Source organism: Oryctolagus cuniculus, chromosome 1, assembly GCF_964237555.1.
Source record: "Oryctolagus cuniculus chromosome 1, mOryCun1.1, whole genome shotgun sequence".
Lineage (NCBI taxonomy): Eukaryota > Metazoa > Chordata > Mammalia > Lagomorpha > Leporidae > Oryctolagus > Oryctolagus cuniculus.
In genome coordinates, this window is record NC_091432.1 from 234,487,703 (window position 1) to 234,505,374 (window position 17,672).

Here is a 17,672-nt window from a genome sequence, read left to right on the forward strand (position 1 = left end):
TCGCTTAAGCCCTTAGCCCCACCCTTGCCACGGACAGGGTCCCTCCACAGCAGCAAAGCCACACCTGTTCTCACCTGGTGAGGTTGGGAACCGAAGGTGCCAGGGGTGGCAGGAATCACACCAACCCCGGTCCTGCCACTCTCTAGGGTGACCCCTGTACCGCGAGAATAGCAGTGGGGCCTGCCTTTGACGGAGTTGGGACCCTCGGCAAGATGACACGAAAATCCATGAAGCCCGTAGGCCCAGAGCCTGGCCTTCGACGAGGGCTCCATGAATGCTCTTGGAGCCCAGATGGCGATGACCGGCCAAACCTTAGAGGGACACAGCGGGGAGGACTCTGGAGACCCTCTTGTCCCATGAGGTCACAGAGGGGCTCTGCCCAGTAAGAGGGTGGCACTGGCCAAGGCAAAGGTCCACTCGGGGCGCACAGGGCCCCCAGGCAACAGCACCAGGACAGGCAGCCCTGGGGCCGGGGGAGGGGGGCTTGAGTCACCTGACCCAGCAAGCCCTGACGCCCTCCTCGCCGCCTGGCCCTCCTGCGGGTGGGGTCTTAACTGGATGTTGATGCCTGGCACCGAGGAGCCCCAGCAGCCCGGGCGTGGTGGTGTTTCACCCCCAGGTCACTCACCTGTGCACCGCGGGTAAGAAGACAGGGGGCCACTTAACAACCACCAGCGCCGCGCCCACCCTGGGCCAGCACTGGGGCAGCCCGGTGGTAATCAGCGCCTCCCAGGGGGTTATGTCACTGGTGTCCTTAATAACAGAGAAACGAGCCAAAGCCGCGGCTCACTAGGCTAATCCTCCACCTTGCGGCGCCGGCACACCAGGTTCTAGTCCCGGTCGGGGCGCCGGATTCTGTCCCGGTTGCCCCTCTTCCAGGCCAGCTCTCTGCTGTGGCCAGGGAGTGCAGTGGAGGATGGCCCAAGTGCTTGGGCCCTGCACCCCATGGGAGACCAGGATAAGCACCTGGCTCCTGCCATCGGATCAGCGTGGTGCGCCCGCCACGGCGGCCATTGGAGGGTGAACCAACAGCAAAGGAAGACCTTTCTCTCTGTCTCTCTCTCTCTCTCACTGTCCACTCTGCCTGTCAAAACAAACAAACAAACAAACAAAACAAAACAGAGAAACGACCCAGACGGTCAGATCTGTAGGCCTTGGAGGAGAGACAGCTGTGCCAGGAGGCGGAGCCGTGAGCTCAGGCACACCTTTCCCCTCTCAGCTCTCGGGATTCCCGTCTGCCAAATGGGAACCCTGAGATTCCTCCGAGTGCCTTCCAGTGCTGGGCTGGGGAGGGCCCGGGGTGGGCTCCAGGGACGCCGACCGCTGCCGCCCCGCCCCCTCGCAGCCTGGGCGCTGCTTCCGTCCAGAGAGGGATCCAGACAGCCCCCTGTCTTGTCTCTTGGGGCCTGGAGAGGCTTTTAGCCCCCCCAACTGCTGCCAGTATCGATCGGCCTGTGCCTTAATGGGCTGCTCTGGCTTGCACCAGCCGCCCCTGCACCAGCCCCCTCCTGTGGGCCATGCACCCCAGCGGGGGAGGAGCAACGAGCCTCTCTCCCCCCGAAGGCCAGGGGCAGGGGCGCTGCTCCTGGGGTGAGCTCCCCGTCCCAGGGGCTGCCCGTGCCGGGGGAACCCTCTGCGGACTCGGCCCTCCAGGGCCTCTCGGCTGAGCCCTGGCCATGGCTGCAGGGCCTGGCGGCCCATCCTTCTTCCCTCGCAGGTCCAGGCGAGCTCGGCCCCTGGGCGCAGGTGACTGTCCCCACCCTGGTGTTGCCAACGAAACCCCAAACATGTCACTTGCAGGAAGGCCCGTTCTGAGAGCCATCCAGGGACGGGGTCGGGGGACAAGTCCTCCTCCCGAAGCCACACCTGTATCCACCCAGGACAACGTCCCCGCTGTGGAAGCCGTTGTGACCTCTCCTGTGCCGCCAGCACCCACAGTGGCCTGACCAGCCTGGAGGATGAGGACTGGGGCATGTGTCACCCCATTGAGGGGACAGCTTTGAGAAGAAGTGGGACTTGGGCCCCCTGCGGGGAGGCTGCAGGTCCCTGGCCCTGGCCAGTCTGAGAGCTGCCACGCCGGCAGGTGCACACGCCTGGGGCTTGCTTCCCGCAGCCCGTCACGGAGGTGGTGAAGACGTCACCTCCAACCTCAGCCCGGCTGAGGGCTGCCCTTGGGCCTTCATGCAAAGGTCACCAGAAAGGCTGTGAACACTCAGCTCCAAGCCACAGACCAAGGCCGCTCTCGTCCACCTCCTCCTGGACGCGCAGTCCAACAAGGACGTGATGATGGGGGGGCCAGTGTGGGTACAGAGGGTGGTGCATTGAGGCTGCGGCCATGCTGCAGGGGGACGGAGTCAGGGCTAGGAGAGGGGACAGCATGGGCAAAGGAGGTGATGGTGCAACGTGGGCTTGGGCAGTGGTGATTGGGGACGGATGACCGGTCAGTTCCAACGCGTGGTTTTCTGAGCTGTAAACCAGAAGTGACGACTGTGCTACCCGAGGGGGCTGCTCGTAGCAGGTACAGCAGGACACACAGGCAGCACAGCGGGCCCAGGCACCTGGTGTGGGAGAATGCCCGGCCAGGTATTTTTTCCCTGAAGAGGAGAGGGCTGTGGCTGCTCCCACCCCCACTGTCCCCCCACCCGGAGCCTCTCCCCGCCCCAGGTGCATGGGAGGCACCTTAAGAGGTTTGTCACACGAGCAAGTGGTCATGGTCTCTGTAGTGCCGGCTCTTTGTGGCAAGCCGCGTGGGTTTTCTGAGCTGGGAGCGACCCTGTAACTGCAGGGCTGCGGCGGAATCCCTGGGAGGACGAGCAGCCCCTTGGTTATCTATCACCCCCGTGGCGAAAGGTCGTCGGGAGACTTGTTGATTAAAAGTGCTGCGTGGGCTGGGGGCAACGCTGCCCTTCCGAGTGATTAATTAGCATCCTGCCCCTCCCTGCCGTGGGAAGGAGGCACTGAATATTAATGAGCCTTCAAAACCCTTCACGCCCAAGCACTGGGTTCTTGCTGCTGGACTCGCCCCTTCTCTCAGGGTCTGCGAAGCTGGGGTCCCACTGCTGCCCTATTCACTGCCCGCAGCCACGTGCGCCGCCCCACCCCAGCCGGGAAGCAGGCAGAATGCGCCTTTTGACAGTTTTGTTTTGCAGCTCGGTGCTTTCTGGGAGGAGGAGGACAATGCGGGACCCCCGGGGGTGAGGGCTCAGCTTTCCCTAATAAGATGGCAGCAGAGAGATGACACAGATAGAATGAAGGGGCCGCTTCAAAGAGAGAACCGAAAGAAAGCCACGCACAGGGAGGCCGAGTGCAGAGGCCCACAGGGCAGGCTCCCCGCGCGGCTCCCGCTGGGCAGCGATGACCACAGCCTGGGAAAGCGCCAATTAGAAACGCGAGCCCCATGCCGGGGCTGCGGACCCGGCGACAGCCACGCGGGAGCAGCTGCTCCAGGCTTGCAGGAAGATTGGGGGGGCGGGGGCGCGGGCTGCAGGAGACGGGGAGCGGGGTGGGGGACCTCAGTTCTGCTTGCTGCTCTGCCTGGATGGGCGGGAGCAAAACCTGCTCCCTGGAGCTTTTCCCGTTTCTTGCCCCTGTGATGGCTTTCCCTCCGCACCTGCTACTCTGAAGTGGCCACCTCCCTGCCCGACAGCTCCACGAGTGGACCTCTGGCTGCCAGGCCAGTGGTGCCCAGCACGGAGCCCGCACACCGCCGTGTCAACAGATCACAAAGGGTGATGGCATCACTCACTCCTAAGTAATCACCAGCAACCTCCGTTATCTCTGGAAATGAGGGTGGCGATGGGGGGAGGGGCCAGGCCAGCGTCCAGGGCCGTCCATCACTGCCTAACAGATGTGTTGACGGCCGGTTGACCACACAGACCGTCCTCTTCAGCTCCAGGCGTGCTGGTCACCTTTTCTCTCCAAGCATCGCTGATATGTATGACACCCGGGCACCCACCCCACCCACACTGGCCTGAGGCCTTTGATCTCTCCGACTCTGGCCTGGAGGCAGCAATGGCAGCTCCACCCCACGCGCTGTGAGCACAACATCCCCGAATTTGTCCCAGACGGTCACCCCGTCCATACCTGCACACGCACGCGCACGCACGTGCACACACACAGCCATAGCGAGCAATCAGCCTCTATCCAACAGGTGCGTGCCCCACCTGTGACCCTGACCTGAAAGCTGAGGCTCAGAGAGGTTAAGTGACTTCCTGGGGTCACACAGCTAAAAATCCGGCAGACTCTGGAAGACGGCGCATGTGCCAGGGCCGACGTACTGGCAACCGTCTGCTCCTAAGTCTGGAAGTTCATCCACGAGACCCACTCTCCAGCGGTAAGCCAGCTCTCCCTCTGGTTTGCTGCCCTGTGTCTGGCTCCCACCCGCCCAGGGACAGCAGCTGGCCGGTGCCCCGCTCTGGACCCTGACCCCCCGCAGCCCCGGCTCCAGCACAGCTCTGGGCCACCCCTCGTCTTGCCAGATGTTCTAGTCTCTCCAGACCATCAGGCTGGACTTCCCCAGCCACCTAGTGCTGTCCTCGGCCTGCTTAATTAAATCACAATTCTCTACGGGAGGCAACGGAATTACCCAATTACGCCCTCCTCACCTGATTTCTGTCATTAACAACGTGACTTGGTGACTCGGTGTTGACCGGGCTCACCCAGGGTGGGTACCTGGCTCAGGATGGTCAGCCCAGGACCCTGCCCTGTGCTGCCCGAGGCCCCCTCGGCTGCCATCCAACTTGTCCGGGTGGGCACCACACCCATCCCAGGGTCCCTGCCTCACACGGGCCCCAGGGCTCTCCGTGGCACCCCCAGTCTGCCTCTGTCATCTGCAGGTGTGTTGTGTGCATCCATCCTGCAGCTCTGTGAGCTGGCAGGGGCCCGGAGCCCGGCTTCGCCCCGACCAAGGAGGGGCCCGGCTGATTCCCCCCACCACCCCCGCCCATCTCTGTCCTGGCCCAGCCCAGACCCCCCTCAGAGAAGGGGTCATGCATATTTGTGCAAATAGGGGAGGCCATAGTGGGTTAAACTGCTGCCCACAGTGCTGGCATCCCACATGGGCACCAGTTCAAGTCCTGGCTGCTCCACTTCCAATCCAGCTCCCTGGTGATGGCCAGAGAAAGCAGTGGAAGATGGCCCAAGTGCTTGGGCCCCTGCTGCCCATGGGGGAGACCCGGATGAAGCTCCTGGCTCCTGGTTCAGTCTGGCTCAGCCCTGGCTGTTGTAGCCATTTGGGGAGTGAGCTAGTGGACGGAAGACCTCTCTGTCTCTCCCTCTCTCTCTGTAACTCTGCCTTTCAAATAAACCAATAAATCTTAAAAAGAAGCAGAAGTAGTGATAGTAGTAGTGGTGGTGGTGGTGGTGGTGGTGGTGGAGCAGCCAGGACTCGAACTGGTGCTCCATGGGATGCCGGCATCACAGGCAGTGGTGTAAGCCGCGTGCCACAACGCCGTCCCCTCCGTCGACTGGAGATCATCTGTAGATGCCTTAGGGCCCTGTGCAGAGCAAACGCTGTGTCGACGGCTGTTGCCTGCACTGTTTAGGGCATAATGACAAGGAAAAACTGCACATGTTCAACACGGATGCAACTGTCCCAAATAGTCTCCAACCACGTGGGCTGAATCCGCGGATAAAAATCTTTGGGTATGGAGGGCTGGCTGGCTAAACAGACAGACAGATAGGTGAAAGACAGATATACAGAGAAAGTAAAATAAAGAGATGAGGAGGAGAAGGACGAAGGTGATAGAGAGTAGATACAGAGATAGATGACGATGACGAAGAAAGCTAGATGACAGATGATAAATAGAGATAGATAAGAGAACGAAGAGATCAAGATAGATGATGATGATGATGGCGATAGATGGCAGACTGATTGATTGATTGATTTCCTTTAATTTGGGGCAAGTTTTAGGCTTACAGGAAAGATTTCCCAGCACGCATCACTGACACCGCCACCGCGTGCTTGCCGGGACTCAGAAACCGGCGGCGGTGACAGCTCGGGCGGCACCTGCTTCGGCTCCGGGGCCTCGCCTGGCACGCGGACTGGCCTCCGCAGCTTCTGCACACGACTGGCCGTTTTGATTCCCTCGGTGATCACGCGAGAGGACAGGAATCTGAGATCTGAGAGGGAGCCGTGGCTCGGCCGGGATCACACAGCTGGTGACGGGAGAGGCAGGACTCGAACCCCGGCAGCCAGCTGTGCCAGGTTGGTTTCCTCGCCTTCATCTGCGTCGTCAACCTCTCTCTCATCTCTCTCCAGTCCAAATAAATAAAAATGAGCTTGAATGAAATGTGAGCATTGAAAGGAGCCCGTCCTGTACTGAAGGGTGCATCCCTGAGACGCCGAATCTCTGGAGGAAATTCCTAGGAAGGCGCCGTGAACAGATTGCGTGCTGAGTATTCTCTGTGTCTCCACTTGTTCAGTACACTACCCTCCGTGGGAGGGGTCAGTGACCCCATTTCACAGATGTGAAAACCGAGTCACCGAGAGGTGCCTTGCCTCGTCCCGGGTGGAACAGTTCTTCGCCAAGCTGGGAAGTGAACTCAGCTCTCTGTCCACCTCCCCTGCCCTGGGCCACCGGCTCCACTGGCCACCGAGAATCCTGGGCAGGTCGGTCCGAGGCTGCTGGTGGTTCTGTGCCTTGGGCGGCCGGTGCCACGCTGCCACTCGGGAGCAGGATGCTCGCCCAGGCTGTGCCGTAGCGGCGGGGCCAGCTGGTGGGAGCTTCCACTTGCTCGAGGTGTGAAAGCTGTTGCCAGGGAACGCAGCCTCACACCCGGGAGCACGTGTCTTCCCCTTCCTCCGACTGCCCCCCTCTGCGCGTTCCGCTGCCCTTTTTCATCTCGGTCTTCAGGGCAAACCGGCACAGGGGCGCCAGTTTAAGCCAAGGGGGCTCGGCACCACGCCTTCCCCACTCCCTGGCGCTTCCAAGGGAGGGGGTGAGGGCATCGGAGGAGAGGACGACATGGGTTTGGTGCAACCTCGGACATCACCGCCTCCCCAGACGGCCCTGGCTTTGGTTAAAATTGGCTTAGAAAGTCCTTAAAATAAAGGGGCTTGGGACCCCAGGGGAGCTGGGGGGTCGTGGGTCAGCCTCTGACAGCTGGGTGATCTGGGTGTGGCCACCATGGGCCTCAGTTTTCACTCACAGGCAGTGGACAGCACCGTGGGCAGGGAGGGAGTTGCTACCAAGCTGGGCGCCTGCACAGACTCAACGCCCAGCGGGAGGAGGGAGCAACAGCAGTGCCTTTCTGGTCCTAGTTTTTTTTTTAAGATTTATTTATTTATTTGAAAGATAGAGATCTTACATCCACTGGTTCCCTCCCGGAACGGCTGCAATGGCTGGAGCTGTGCCGATCCAAAGCCGGGAGCCAGGAGCCCGGGGCTTCCTCTGGGATTTCCACATGGGTGCAGGGGCCCAAGGACTGAGGCCATCCTCCACTGCTTCCCCAGGCCACAGCAGAGAGCTGGACTGGAAGAGGAGCAGCCGGGACTCGCTGCGTGACAACACCAGCTCCAAGAGAAGCTATTTTTATTCCCATTTCTTGGATGTGGAGACTGAGGTCTGGATACAAGGCACACCTGACGGAGGCAGAGCCATGACTGTGTCACCCGCCCAGGAGAGCAGCGGGGGCCTCCACGTGGTCACCCGCGAGCCACACCCTCGATCTGTCTCACTCCTCCCAGCCTGGTGGGGCCCCAGGGGCTGGGCGCTGCCGCCACTGCCTGTCACCTGCCGGCCTTCCTTCCTCTCCTTCCCCCCTCCAGCAGGCGAAATCCCCAGGAAGGGCCTTGCAGGCGAGGTGAGCGAAGACCCGGGGCAGGTGTAGTGGGCCCGACGTAGGCGGTGCGTGCTGGGAGCTCTGGTGCCCGTCCATCTACCAGGAGACGCCAGGCAGAGTGCAGGAGCTCAGAGAGACGCCACAGGTGCCCCGGGCCAGGCCGAGGGGGAGACGGGCAGACAGGGAGGGAGCGGAAGGAGGCGAGCTGCCGCAGCATCCGGGCTGGGCCCGTGGACCAGCCAAAGACTCGGCGGCTGGTGCAGGTCTGTTCTGCAGGCAGCAAAGCTTTCTTGAGCACCTACTATGTGCAAGGCACAGGAGGTCTACACGGAAGCCCCCGGGCAGAGCGCTCCCAGTGCGCCGTGCGGGGAAGGAGCACGGGGGTCAGGGCCCCAGTGCAGGGTGGGCCTGCCCTCTGGGAGCCGAGGAGGGACCCCAGCAGGAGCCCCTGCTGCGTCTGCCTCCTGACCCACGACTGGACCCGGGGCTGGGGCGGGGAGCACCCGCAGGACACACTCGGTGGAGGAGCGGCCGTCACCCCTCTGCTCAGTGGCCCCCCGGGCCAGCCCTCGGCCTTGACCGCCTGCCGCGGGTCACTGCTGCATGACGAGGGGGCTCAGGGGAACTCAGCAGGGACTCCCACCAGTCCCCTCCAGGGGCCCTAGCTGTTCTAAGGCCAGGCCTCTTGCCATCAGTACCTGCTGCTGTGTGGACAGGCCAGGTGGCTGGAGGCCAGGTACGGTTCTGGCCATCCCAGGAGGCTGTGCCCCGCCCTGCCCCTGCCCCTGGCCCACGGCCACCGCGCGCCACCTGGGCTCACTTTGTCTGTCTCGCTGTGTCGGGGAGCCCCTGGGTCAGAGCCTGGCACACAGCAGGCTCTGCAGGACTCCGCCGTGCTAGGCAGCAGCGCGAGGAAGGGTTTGAGGGGGGCCAGGGACCAGGAGCGATCTGAGGAAGCATGCTGGGTGGCCTGGGGAACGGGGGGGGGGCGCCCGGGGGGGTTCAGGGCCTGGGCCCCTCACCAGCCAGTGACCGCACACAGTGTTGTCAGCGTTTCAGCCAGCGGCAGATACGGTGCCCGCGCAGGCCCAGGGCAGCAGCCTGGACTGGGGGCCCCAAGCGCTGAGAGGTTCCTTCTGGGACCACCTCATCATCACAGCTGGCAACAGCGTTCTTATGACACCCCTGGGTGCCCAGGACCCTGCAGGCACCAGGTGGGGTGTGGCCGTCTCTCTGGAGCCTGCGTGGACAGAAATTAGAGCTGCAGAGCCCAGACCGGAGCTCAGGCCTTGTCCTCGCAGCCCCCGCGGCTGCCACGCGCTTCCCGGGCCCCACCTGAGCCGTGCGCCAGGCGCGGGAATGTCAGGTTTCTGACCGGGCCGCTCGTCGCCTGCTGCTCCTCCCCCTAGGGAGGTGTCTTCCTGCAGATCATTCTGGCGAACATTTGTACTGGCCGAGCCCAGGGACCCACGTGCGGGGAGGGGGTGGGGTCATCTGACAATGCCGGCGTGGGGAGGCCCCGGTGCCGCCAGCTCCTCGCCCTCCCTGTTGTGCAGGGTGGGTGATGGAGGGGTGAGGCTGGGTGACGGGCGGTCACTTCCTGTGGCTGTGCTGTGGCCCCCGTTTGTATCTCCTGGGTTCAAAGCCAAAGGCGGAGCAAGGACTTCCTGTTCCCACCGGCCCACGGCTGCTCTGGGCAAGGGGAGGGCTGAGGACACCATCCGGGGTCAAGGGTCAGCGTGGAGCCGGCATCCCGGTCCCCTCTGAGCGCTCTGCAGAGGTGATCTCATCGGTGTCCCCGTGGCACAGAGGGGAAGCTGAGGGGCAGAGGGCTGCCCCAGGACGGAGTGAGGGGAGACACTCCAGCCCCAGGCTGCCGGGACCCGGGCCCTGGCTCCTGGGTGCCAGGCTTGCAGCACTAAGGACGCATGTGTGCACATGGGCCATCCGAACCCCTGTCTGAGCCGTCTCGGCTTGGACCACGGAGGCCACCCAAAGGCAGTGTAAGGAGCTGGGGTCAATGAGAGCCGCAGGGAGGGGTCCTGGCTGAGCCCCCGGGTCGGGTAGGGGCAGAGTGAGACAACCGTATCCCTGCTCAGTGCCGGCAGAGCTGGGTCCTGGAATTAGCAGAGCCAAGGAAGATGGCGATGGGTGGGGGGTGGAGAGTTCAGAGCCAGAGTTTCCCCCCCCATCCAAAAGAAGACCCTCCCCGGGAGGCCCCATTGGCTGTGTTGGGGGTCACGACTCTCAGGTGCCTGAAAAGCAGAGAGCGCTGGACCACACTGCCGGCCGGCCGCTCCGCACCCGCACATCTGCATGTACTCAGTGACGGTGACAAAGGCGCTGAGGGCGGGACTGCCAGCAGAGCAGGCTGCCAGGGTGAAGGGAGAGGACCCCAAGGAGTGGGAGGAGCCCTCCCAAAGTGGGGGCAGCTTGAGCTACGCGTGGACAGCCTAGAGGTCATAGGTTACAGCAAACCAACGGGGCACGGGGCCGTCTCCATCCATTGGGCCAGCACCCCGAGAGCCAAGGAGCAAGTGTGAGGGCGCCTGCCCCGCTGTGGGCATCGTCTCACTGTGGCCTCTGCCACAGTCTGCTTGGGGGGGAGTGGCGGCTTGGGGGGGCAGGGATGAAGCTGCAGGGTGTGGAATTCGGTGCTTTGGCAGAGCAGAAGTCGGTAGGCCGATGGTTGCCTGCAGCACCACGTGGGGCTGAGGCCGGGCAGGAGGCTGCCAGAGGGATGCCCTTCTGCGTCCATCTCCCGCTCACTGCCAAACTTCCAGAATCGCGGCCGCCCGCGCTCCGGGGGCTCCGGCGCCCAGCTCGCCCGCGTGCGGCAGCCACTCACGCAGGCAGGACTCGGGTCTTCTGGGCCAGCGCCTCCGTGAGGCTGTTTTCAGACTGACACCAGCGATGGAGGAGCAGGGGTGCAGTGCTGGGGAAACCACGCCGCGGTCCGGGGCGGCGGGAGGGAGAGGCCGGGGGCAGGGCAGGTGCCCCCACAACCGGGTCAGTTATTCTGTGACCAGCGCGTGTCTGAGAGGAAGACGCCACATCTGCTGTGCCGTCCTGGCCGCCCAGGTCACCTGCTCCCTCCGTAAGGAAGAAAAATGTTTTCCCTGGGGAGAGGCGTGGGTGGGAGGAAAAGCTGAGGTGCATTTTCCCTGCTGATCGCGCCTCGCCATCACCCCCAAACCGCCCTGGCACCCGGGAGCCCCCGGTCAGAAACCTGCACACCTGGCAAGCAGGTGGGAGGGCCCGGGGGAGGGCTCCATGGCCTGCTCCTCCCGCTGAGACTGGGAGCGGCAGTCCCCAAAGCACAGGGGAATGAGTGGTGGCTTTGCGGCAGGAGAGCCAGGGCTGCTGTCCCCATTAATTTCCCAGGTTCGGCAGACAGGTGAGACCCCATTACTCTTCGGGCGCATCAGTCTCCTCTGCTGGGCCAAATGAGGGCCTTGACCCTCCCCTTGTCCTGGATCTGAGGGCCTTGGCCGGGTAGACGCTGGTGAGTGACAACTGGTCAGAGCCAGCATCTATTGAGCACTTGCTGTTTACTGGACAGTCCCTCCACCACCACCACCAAGGGCAAGACCCAGTGGCCCTGTGGCCCCTGCTGTACCCCGGGCCGGGAGGTGCCAACACATGGTTGGCACTTAGCAGGTGCCCTACGATGGCCTGCATGGAAATGATGTACAGGGACCACCGCTGCTTGAGAAGAGGCCCAAGGCTCCCGTCCAGCCTATCCCCCCACCCTGAGGAATCCCCAGAGGCTCCAGAAACTATGGAACTGGGCAGCAGCTGGTCCTGCCCAGGGGGTCTTCTGCACCAGAGATTGCTGCCCACTCACCCCTGGATTTGTGCCTGGTCAGAGGCGGGGGTTCCCACTCATTCGGCAGAGCCTGCACTGACCTGCCCGGGTGCCCTCCTGCCTGCAAGAAGGGGCGGGGCCACTCGGGCCCGCTGCTGACCCGTGGAGATGGCAGCACCACTCCGTCCCAGGACAGTAGGGGACAAAGTAACCCCCGAGTCACCAGCTTAGGGTGGGCCCACCCTGAGTGACCAGGGAGCTTCCGCGCGCCGAGCCCGGGTGTGTGGTGCCAGAGCCATCTTGCGTTAGGCACTCTTTGGAAGTTTGAAGCCCCCACTCGCCACACCCTTACGCCAGGCCTGGGTGACTGCATCTCGTTATAGCCTCCATTTCCCAGGGGAGAAGACTGGGGCTTGCCACGGCGAGTCCCCGGGGTCAGGGTCACACCCAGGGCCACTTGACTTTGCGATTGCACTCACTGCTCCTTTAGGATCTGGGAGGAACTGACCTGGGATCCCACTTTGCAGCGGAAAGTTGAGTCTGGAGGAGAAGGGACGAGTCCAGTCTCAGAGCTGCTGCGGCTGGAACTGTCCCCAGGACGCCCCCAATCACCGCTCCAGTTACTGCCTACTTACTCCATGCCGGCTCCTCTGCCTTATGTGCGTCATTGCTTTTTAATTTTTACCATCACCCTAGGAAGACAGGGATGGTTATCAATTTATTTTTCATTTGGGCAAACTGAGGCAGAACAGGAAGTCGCTTGCTCAAGGTCACGTGGGTCATTGGAGGGAGAGGCAGGTGTTCGAGCTGTGGTCCAGAGCCACTGTGTGGCCCTGCCTCCCTGCAGTGTCAGCACAGCCCTGCCCACCAGCCCTGCCCGCCAGGTGCATGGGGTGTGCGGACCAGCCAGGGCCTGGCCACCAGCTGGCGAGGCAGGGGGCTGCGAGCTGTCCCACCCAGGCGTGGATCGGGCCCTGAACTGCAGCTGGCAAACCCAGCCCACCCCAAGACCATTAGCCTCCTGCCTCCGTGAAGCGAAGTTTATCCAACAAAATGCAGACAGCACAGAACCGGGCTTGCTGTATGCGCCTCTTGTTGTAGGCAGTGCACATCTTAGGAGATGTGTGGATGAAAGACGCCATATAAAATGCAATCAATTATGAATCACCATCGCTGAATTAATCACATGTATGATTAATACAGTAATAATAATTAATGGGAGTATGTCTGGAGATTAGAGCTGGGAACTGGCAGGGAGGAGCCGGAGGGCTTCTCGCAGCTTCTGCCACTATGTGGAGGTGTCACCTTGGGGGAGGCCTGGGGCTCCAGGCTGGGCCCCTCTCCCCTGCCCCTGCCTTGGCCGTAGAAGCAAGGGGCGCAAGGTGTCTTAAACCCATCCCGGGCCCGGGGCTGGTTCTCAGGCTCTTGCTGCCTGCTTTCAGCTGCATCACGACTGCTCAAGGTCGAAGGGACAGAGTTTCTTGAGGAATTCAAATCTCGGTCTGCGTGAGCAAACAGAGCGAGCAAGGCCGGGGCCGAGAGCGTGGGAGCCGACTCTGGCCCTGAAGCAGCCGGGGGAGCTCCTCCGATCTGTCCGTCCCTCCATCCGGCCCCGGCAGGATTCGCCTTCTCTGGGAAGTCCCCAGAGAGCTGGACCTCATCTGTTACGTCTCCTGGCAAAGCCCCTCGATGATTTTTGCGTGTCACTCGTGTTGTTGCCTTTTGCTCACGTTGCAAGGGAGTGGAGCAACATAGAAAGACTGTGTGTACAGGCAGGCACGCAGCCCCCGCCTCGCCTCTCCATCCATGCTGCGGTGTGGGGTCTCTGTAGTCCACATCTACAGGGAGGATTATGTGTAAATCTTTTCTTTAAAAAAAAAAATAACAGCTGGAATGAGCTGCATTGCTATATAGATGTTTTTGATAGCAGATTCCACATCCACAATTGAAATCAAGACTGCGCAGAGAAGCCCAAATGCCGCCAATGAAGAGGGCGACTGGGCTGCTTGGGAGAGGGCAGCCGATGAGGACTTGTTGGGAGATTCATTAACACTTTCCTGCCCTCTGCTCAGCTTTCTTCTCCCTGCCGGGAGGAGGTGACCGCTCGGAAGGAGCAGTAATGGAGTTTCCAAATGAACGCTCCCTCGGCCACCTGGTCCTCCGATGGCTGGAATCCTATCTGTTCCCTGTCTTGGAAAATCAGCACTTTCCTGGAAGGAAACGCCGTCTCTTGGAGCCAGGACCCCAGCGCCTCCCGGGTGCAGATGGGGAAACTGAGGCCAAGAGCAGGCAAGCAAGCTCCCCCTCCCCCCACAGGCCACGCAGCGAGGCAGGGGCCGAGCCACGGAAAGCCCGTTATCCGGGCCCTCGTCTCAGTCCTGCTGTTCTTCCCCACGATTTGCAGGGTCTGGAAATGCAGGACCCGGTCCCTGGGAAAAACCCGTCGGGGTCAGCCTGCGGCAGAGGCGGAGTGCCAGGGAGGCCAGGGCTGCTGGCCACGCCCACAGAGGCACCGCCCAGGCCGTCCTGGCAGGACACGCCCCAGGTGTGGAGGCGAGCAATACACACGATGCACCCTCCTGCAGGTCTCGTTGGCTGCTCCTGACAGCATCCAGTCCTGACATGATGGAGGAGCAGGCCGGCTCCCGGGGATTGATGGCCCAGCCCTGGGGCGACAGCAGGCGGAGGCCGGCCTGGGTCATCACTCACCCTGTGCAGGAGGCCACGCTGGGCCCTGCGCTGCTGTTTGCAGGCTGAATGTTCAAAAGTCAGATCACTGCGGTGTGTTCTCGGCCATCCTTTGAGGAGCCGCCTCCTGCTGGAGGCGTTGAGACCGGGGTGGGGAGCGGGTCACCGGGGCAGGCCTGTGTCGGCTGGCCTGGGGAGGGCGTGTCCCATGTCCTGAGAGCAGGCAGGAGCAGAGGCAGCTCCCGTACCTCCTTGGAAATGGCAGGGCTCGCTGCTTGCATGCCCAAGTAGGGAAACTGAGGCGGTACCCCAAGTTAACCAGAGAGGCGGGCGGTGGCAGAGCACCACCCAGGAGTGCGAGAGCCCTGCGCCCCGGGCCAGAGTCTGCCCTGGCTGTGGGACCTTGGGCAAGTTACCTAATGTCTCGCAGCGTCATCTTTAACTTGGGGCTTTGCTAACGGCAGTTACGTCCCCGGGGCTTGGGGACATTCCGTGAGTTGTGCACGCAGACTGAGCTGCAGGAGCCTGGCACAAAACAGGGGTTCAGTGCAGGTCAGGTTATCAACACTCGTGTGTTTTTGTAGCAGCTGACAATCTATAATTCTGCATTCTCTGCCGGCTTCCTCACAACCCTGCCAACGTACTCGGCAGCACAGCCCTCTCTCCAGGCTGAAGGGGAGCCAAGAGCCGGGAGGGGTGAAGGTGCAGGTAAGGCAGGCGGTGGGGCACCGCCCCAGGAGATGCCACATCTTGCTCTCCCATTCTCAGCACCCTCTCTGACCTTGGACCAGTGTCTCTCTCTCTCTCTCTCTGTCCTCAGGCCCTTTGTTCTGGCTGCATCCAAACGACAGTGCTGGCTGCTTGAGTGCTGAGGCGCTGAGAACCCTCCCCAAGGAGGCCAGCAGCACCTGGAACCCACACCGGCCCCCGTGAGGCTGGGGGGAGCCCTCCCCACAGCCCTGCCAGGCTCCTGGCTGCCAGCCTCCAGGAGCTTGGAGAGCCCACGGCAGCCCGGAGGTGCCAACTCCCAGCGGCCAGCAGTCCGCCCACGCCCTGCTCCCAGGCTCACCCCCAGGGAAGGCAGAGCACCCCGCACGCACTCCTGCCCCCTACTCTGCGCTTCCCCAGGCGCTGGCTTGGCTCCCTCAGATGCAGGGCCCATCAGGGGTGGAGGCGGCGGTGTGTCAGCTGGTATCCAGGCTCGGATTGTGCGCCGCGATCGCTCCCCCTCCCCATCTCCCCAAATCCACCCACCTACCCACCCCGGTACCCACTGCTCAGGGGGCCTTCTGGGTGGCAGCACTTCCCAGGGAGAGAGGAGGGGAGCAGAGCAGCCCCGAGCCCTCGGCTCGTTGGGGGTGGGGGAACCGCCTCCCCGGACCCCTCCCCGGCGGCGCGGATGGGGCAGCCCCCACACCCACGGGCGCTGGCGCCCGGGCAGGCCCCCGGGTGCTGCAAGGGGAAGCTGCCGCCCGGTCGCGCCTGACCCGAGCCCGCGGCGGAGGCTGCACTCGGCGAGCGGGGACCCGCCGGCCCCCAAGGCCGGGCGGAGATGTCCAGGAGGCGACCCCCAGGGCCGGCTCGCTCCCGCGGCCGCCTGCCCGCCGGCGCGCCCCTGCCCGGGCCGTGGCGCGCCCCCCGAGTCTCGCAGTATTTCCTCCCTGCACCTTTAAGAAGGCCGCTGCTCCGTGGTGGGATGGTGTGTGCGAGCCACACAGAGGAAGTTACGCAGCCGGGATCAGACCGAGAGATAAAAGCCCAATGGTGCTCGCGAGTGAAGGCAAAGAGGATTTGGCCTCGGCATTAACTTGGAGCGCGGCGCAGGGGGCCCGGCAGCGCCCCGCCAGCTGGCCCGAGCGCGCCGGGGGAATGCCCCCGCGCCCCGACGAGCCGCCGCGGAGCCCACCCGGGCCGGGGGCCGCCTGGCGCCCCAGAGCGGGTCCCCCCGGAGCCGCCCAGGGGCCCGCAAAAGTTTGCACTTGTTAGCGGCGACCTCCGCTCGGCCGGGCGGGCGATGCGGGCGGCGCGCGCGGCCCCCTGCCCGGGCCCGCGTCTCCCGGACGGCTGCGGGCGGCGCCCCCGGCAGCCGGAGGGCGCCCGGGCCCGGGTCTGACGGCGGCGGCGGCCGCGGCGCGGGGAAGGAGCGGCGGCCCGCGGCCTCGGGCCCTAGCCCCCAGCAGCGCCGGCCGGAGCGGGCGGCGGTCCTCGGCCTCCCGCGTCTCCGCGCTCCGGGAAGCCGCTCCGAGCCCGGGTAAGGCGGGCGGGGTGGGGCGGTGCGGGGCGCTGTTGCGGCGCGCCCGGCCGGGCTTCGGCGGCCGTGCAGGCTCTCCCGGGGCCCCCGAGCCACTTCCCGCAGCCTCGCCGAGGCTCGGGTGCAAAAGTTGTTTGCTGACGGCCGCTACTACGGAGGGCTGGCTCCGCGGGAGAGGGGCGTGTGAGCGCGCGCGGGCGGCAGCCTCTTAAAGGCGTCGCTCGCCTTCCTGGCCGGGTCCCCGCACCCCTGGTTGCTTCCCCGCCGCGTGTGTGGCTGCGTGCGGGACGCGGAGGGACGCTGCGGGGAGAGCTGGGAGGGGTGCGCGGCTGGGCGGTAACCCTCCTCCCGCGCCACTGCGCCCCGCACCCCAGTTCACCGCCAGCGGCCAGAGCCGCACGCACGCACGCACCCCAGCCCTCCCGCCGCTCCGCACGCCGGGGGACGCGTGAGTCGCACGAGAAACTCGGGTGCCGCCACCGCTGGAAACTTCTCCGCGTGGGTGGAGGGGGTCGCGGGTGGGGGGAGGGGCTCGTGGGACCCGCGGACCCGCTCCGGGGCGCAGGAAGCGTGCGGCTAGGGCAGGCGGCGGGATCGGCCGGCTCCAGAGTAAGTCGCCCGTCTCCGCGCGGGGGGTGGACGGGGAGCTCCGTGCCTTTTAATTAAGGGGCGAGGGGCGCGCGGGGCGCCGGCCCGGCCTTGGTGAACCGCGACCTTCGGGATGGCACGCGCGGCTCGCACGCAACTTATGGAAGCCAAAGAGCAGCCGCGGGCCCGCCCGGCTCGGCCCTGGGAGCCGCGCGCCGCGGACGGGATCTCGAGCCCTGGGCGTCCGCCGTGGGGTCCCTGGGCGTCCGCGGTGGGGTCCGACTCTGGGCGTCCGCGCCGCCCCAGACTCGTGCTCCGCCCCCCGCGCCCAACTTTTAGGGGCTCCCGGGCCGCTGGTGGGGGGACGGGGGCTGCAGGCAGTGCGAGGTCGGGGGCCGGGGGCACCGGGGCCGTGGGGTCCCAGACGCCGGCTGATCGGGAGGGGGCGCTGGGCATGGCTCCCCCCCCACCCCGTCCAGGGCGCGGGACCGGAAGGTGACCCGGTCCCCAGGGGCTGCCTGCACCCTCCAAGGGCGGGCTCCACGCCTCTGGCCG

The 17,672-nt window shown here is 64.3% G+C and overlaps 1 protein-coding gene and 1 long non-coding RNA gene across 6 annotated transcripts in view; both read left to right on the plus strand.

The window, feature by feature from the left end:
• The first annotated feature begins 434 nt into the window (after window positions 1–434).
• On the plus strand, window positions 435–5,325 carry LOC103345295 (uncharacterized). The gene is made up of 2 exons (XR_007915399.2): window positions 435–641; window positions 1,801–5,325. It is a non-coding gene; the product is annotated as an uncharacterized lncRNA (long non-coding RNA).
• A 9,518-nt stretch (window positions 5,326–14,843) lies between these two features.
• Window positions 14,844–17,672, plus strand: part of NTNG2 (netrin G2) — a 54,236-nt gene continuing 51,407 nt past the window's right edge. For 2 of the 5 annotated variants that reach the window (XM_051835343.2, XM_070058334.1), the window contains exon 1: window positions 15,576–16,529. The gene's annotated coding sequence lies outside the window, so the exon portion shown is untranslated. Of the gene's footprint in view, window positions 14,987–15,575; window positions 16,530–17,056; window positions 17,139–17,672 lie in introns of those variants that run through there. The other 3 variants (XM_051835344.2, XM_051835347.2, XM_051835345.2) reach the window with 3 other exon arrangements.